Here is a 5,488-nt window from a genome sequence, read left to right on the forward strand (position 1 = left end):
TGTAACATGAGCTACTCGAGCATACAAAACAGAATTACATTTGAAGGTTTGAAGTTTGGCACATACAAATTTACTTGGAACGGAAGGTAAATACCGCATATAGGAAGGTATAGTAGACTCATATGGAACAACTTTGGGGTTTAAGGAGTTTGGATGCACAAGCAGTATTCCCTCTTAGTACAGGTAAAGGCTAGCAAAAGACTGGGAAGCGACCAACTGAGAGAGCAACAACAGTCATAAACATGCATTAAAATTAATTCACACCGAATACAAGCATGAGTAGGATATAATCCACCATGAACATAAATATCATGAAGGCTATGTTGATTTGATTCAACTACATGCATAAACATGTGCCAAGTCAAGTCACTCAATTCATTCAAAGGAGGATACCATCCCATCATACCACATCATAATCATTCTAATAGCATGTTGGCACGCAAGGTAGACCATTATAACTCATAGCAAATCAAGCATGGCACCAGCAACTATAATCTCTAAATGTCATTGCAAATATGTTTACCTCATAATAGAGTGACTCAGAAATGATGAACTCATCATTTTTACAAAAACAAGAGAGGTCGAGTTCATACCAGCTTTTCTCATCTCAATTAGTCCATCATATATCGTCATTATTGCCTTTCACTCGCAGGACCGAACGTTGTGTATAATAATAAGAGTGCACATGCATTGGACTAAGCTGGAATGCAAGCATTCAACTCAAAAAAGAAAACAAGATAATATGGGCTCTAAATTAAATAAACAATCATGCATAAGAGAGCCACTAAGCATGTTCAATATGGTCTTCTCAACCCCCAAAGGAAAGAAAAGAAAATAAAACTATTTACACGGGAAAGCTCCCAACAAGTAAGAAGAAGAACTAGAAATATTTTTGGGTTTTCATTTTAATTATACTACAAGCATGGAAATTAAACTAACTAATTTTTTGGTTTTTCTTAAAGTTTATCAAACACGCAAGAAGAAAAGTAGAAAAAGAAATTTAAACTAGCATCGATAATACAATGAAAGAGTATGAGCACCGACGACTAGTGTGTGAACATGAATGTAAAGTCAGTGAGAAATACGTACTCCCCCAAGCTTAGGCTTTTGGCCTAAGTTGGTTTAATACCAAGGACCGCCGCTACTCTCCTCGGTGTACTGGGAGGTGTAATCAGGATACCACTGGCTGGTCATCTCCGGATCCCACTGGACAGATGATGCACGATAAGGGTCCAGTTCAGGTTCCGACTCAAGTTCAGGTTCTGGAGTAAAAGCTTAGGCTCGATGATTGTTCACCGCTTCCGGCGTGACAAGAAACTTTTCTGCAAGCAAATCAAACAACAGAGGCGCAGGCAAAATAATAATCTCAAAGTGTTTCTTATTAAATCTAAGTTTATACAAGAGCATCTTCTCTTCGTTATCAACAATAAACTTGTGTGCTACCATGCTCTTGTAATCTAAAATGTGAGGAGGCAATTTTGTCTCCTCTTTCTCATGGTGCCTAATGGGTATCTGAAAATGTCTAGCAAGACTTGCAGCATAGATACCTCCAAATATGGGGCCTTTTGTACGATTCAGGGCTAGCTGTTTAGCAATGATGGCACCCATACTAAAAGTATTGTCTCCAAGCAAGGCATGTTGAAGGATGATAATGTCAGGAACACTAAGGTTTCCACTATTTCCACGACCCTACTAGCAAATATGGCAAAGTAGCGTAAAACAGGAAAGTGTATGCTAGAGACTTTTGCCTCGGAGCCCTTCTTTGGCTCCTCTACAGCTATAGTATTAACAAATCCATCCACATCTTTATGATGGGGTTCCTCCAATTCTCCCTCATAAGGTATCCTACACACCACGCAAAAATTACGTAAAGACATTTCTCTGAATTCATCATATAAATGAAATGATACTGCAGGCGGTGACTTCTTAGGATAATAATAAAAGTTTTGCACGAAAGTATTGGTGAGTAAGAGATACTGATCGATCCGGTCGTTGATGAAACCGGTGAGGCCTGCAGTCTCGATTAAAGAATAAAAATCTTCATGAACTCCAGCTTCTTTCAAGAAATCATTGCATGGCCATTCACACGACCGCACTTCCGCTAAGTGAGGGAGATTATACTTGGCTTTTTCCTTCTCTTTGGCTTGCTTTTCCTGAGAGCCTTGGCTAGAAGAGCCCCTCAAAAATTTCCTTAACATTTTTTGCAAATTTCTGAAATTTTAGTAACTTCAAAATAAAAGTAAGTAAAACTAAACAAGATTGGTAGCAACTATTTCTACAAGTGCCTAGAGCCTATATCATGCATTAGAATTACTTGGGACCTCATAAATTTAACATGCAAGCTCAAGAACATGGTCACCTATGCAGAAAAAATTTGCAGTGAATAAAGCACTAGAACAAAAACTAATTGAACCAATGGAGGAGTCACATACCAAGCAACAATCTCCCAAAGCAGTTTTGTGAATGGAGCTTTGAGCAAGGAGATCGAAAATCGCAGCAAAATGAGCTAGAACTCGTGCTTGGGCTGGATGGGGATTTTTTTTGGGTAGAAGATGAAGTGTGTGGGTGCTGGCATAAGTGGAGGGGGGCCACCAGGGGCCCACGAGACAGGGGGGCGCGCCCTCCACTCTCGTGGTCTGGTGCTTGCCCCTCCTGCAGTGCTTTCAGTGCCTAAAATCCTCAAATATTCCATAAAAAATCATACTAAATTTGCAGGGCATTTGGAGCACTTTTATTTTTGGGATATTTTTTTAATGCACGGATAATTCAGAAAACAGACAAATAATACTATTTTTGCTTTATTTGTTCTAAATAATAGAAAGTAAAAAGTGGGTACATAAGGTTGTGCCTTCTAGTTTCATCCATCTCGTGATCATCAAAATGAATCCACTAACAAGGTTGATCAAGTCTTGTTAACAAACTCATTCCGAATAACACGGAACCGGAGAAATTTCAAATAACACTAAGTTACCTCAACGGGGATATGAAAATCCCCAACAATAAGAATATCATACTTTTTCTTGACAGTAGGGAGAGGAAATTCAAAACCTCCAATAATAATAGTTGGAACTTTTCCAATAGAATTGATGCTATGAACTTGAGATTGTTTCCTCGGAAAGTGTATTGTATGCTCATTACCATTAACATGAAAAGTGACATTGCCTTTGTTGCAATCAATAACAGCCCCTGCAGTATTAAGAAAAGGTCTACCAAGGATGATAGACATACTATCGTCCTCAAGAATATCAAGAATAACAAAGTCTGTTAAAATAGTAATGTTTGCAACCACAACAGGCACATCCTCACAAATACCGACAGGTATAGCAGTTGATTTATCAGCCATTTGCAAAGATATTTCAGTAGGTGTCAACTTATTCAATTCGAGTCTATGATATAAAGAGAGAGGCATAACACTAACACCAGCTCCAAGATCACATAAAGCAGTTCTAACATAATTTCTTTTTATGGAGCATGGTATAGTTGGTACACCCGGATCTCCAAGTTTCTTTGGTATTTCACCCTTAAAAGTGTAATTAGCAAGCATGGTGCAAATTTCAGCTTCCGGTATCTTTATTTTTTTTGTAATGACATCCTTCATATACTTAGCATAAGGATTTACTTTGAGCATATCAGTTAAGCGCATACGTAAGAAAATAGGTCTAATCATTTCAGAAAGCGCTCAAAATCCTCATCATCCTTTGACTTGGATGGTTTAGGAGGAAAGGGCATGGTTTTCTGAACCCATGGTTCTCTTTCTCTACCGTGCTTCCTAGCAACAAAATCTCTCTTATCATAACGTTGATTCTTTGATTGTGGGTTATCAAGATCAATAACAGGTTCCATCTCTACATCATTGTTTTTGCTAGGTTGAGCATCAACATGAACATTATCATTAACATTATCACTAGGTTCATGTTCATCACCTGATTGTGTTTCAGCATCAGAAATAGAAATATCATTGGGATTCTCAGGTGTGTCTACAGTAGGTTCACTAGAAGCATGCAAAGTTCTATCGTTTTTCTTTTTCTTCTTTTTAGAAGAACTAGGTGCCTCTAAATTATTTCTTTGAGAATCTTGCTCGATTCTCTTAGGGTGGCCTTCAGGATACAAAGGTTCCTGAGTCATTCTACCAGTTCTAGTAGCCACTCTAACAGCAAAGTCATTTTTATTATTTAATTCATCAAGCAAATCATTTTGAGCTTTAAGTACTTGCTCAGCTTGAGTAGCAACCATAGAGGTATATTTGCTAATGAGTTTGAGTTCACCTTTAACTCTAGCCATATTATCGCTCACGCGTTCTATCTCAAAAGCATTATTCTTTAACTCTCTACCAACATAAGCATTAAAACTTTCTTGTCTAGCCATAAAATCATCAAATTCATCTAAGCATGGGCTATGGAATTTAGTAGAGGGGATTTCAACTTTATCATATTTATAGAGAGAATTTACCTCTACTACCTGTGTCGGGTTATCAAGACAATGTGGTTCTTCAACAGGCGGTATATTAAGACCATGTATTTCTTCAATAGGAGGTAAATTCTTAACATCTTCAGCTTTAATACCTTTCTCTTTCATTGATTTCTTTGCCTCTTGCATATCTTCAGGACTGAGAAATAAAACACCTCTCTTCTTCGGAGTGGGTTTAGGAATAGGCTCAGGAGTTGGCTCAATTGGTTCAGGAATTGCCTCAGGAATTGGCTAAGGAATAGTGCAATTATTTTCATTAGTCAACATATTATTCAATAACAATTCAGCTTCGTCGACTGTTCTTTCCCTGAAAACACAACCAGCACAACTATCCAAGTAGTCCTTGGAAGCATCGGTTAGTCCATTATAAAAGATATCAAGTATTTCATTTTTCTTGAGAGGATGATCAGGCAAAGCATTAAGTAACCGGAGAAGCCTCCCCAAGCTTGTGGGAGACTCTCTTCTTTGATTTGCACAAAATTATATATTTCCCGCAAGGCAGCTTGTTTCTTATGAGCAGGGAAATATTTAGCAGAGAAGCAATAAATCATATCCTGGGGACTACGCACAACCAGGAGCAAGAGAATTATACCAAGTCTTAGCATCACCCTTTAACGAGAACGGAAATATCTTAAGGATATAATAATAGCGAGACTTCTCATCATTAGTAAACAAGGTAGCTATATCATTTAACTTGGTAAGATGTGCCACAACAGTTTCAGATTCAATGCTATAAAAAGGATCAGATTCAACTAAAGTAATAATCGCAGGATCAACAGAGAATTCATAATCCTTATCAGTAACACAGATAGGTGAAGTAGCAAAAGCAGGGTCAGGTTTCATTCTAGCATTAAGAGACTGCTGCTTACATTTAGCTAATAATTTCTTAAGATCATATCTATTATTGCAAGCAAAGATAGCTCTAGCAGCTTCTTCATTCATAACATAACCCTCAGGGACAATAGGTAATTCATAATCATTGGGAGAATTTTCATCATCACTATCATCAATAATAACATCT

The sequence above is a fragment of the Triticum dicoccoides genome, chromosome 6B, assembly GCF_002162155.2.
Source record: "Triticum dicoccoides isolate Atlit2015 ecotype Zavitan chromosome 6B, WEW_v2.0, whole genome shotgun sequence".
NCBI classification, from domain to species: domain Eukaryota; kingdom Viridiplantae; phylum Streptophyta; class Magnoliopsida; order Poales; family Poaceae; genus Triticum; species Triticum dicoccoides.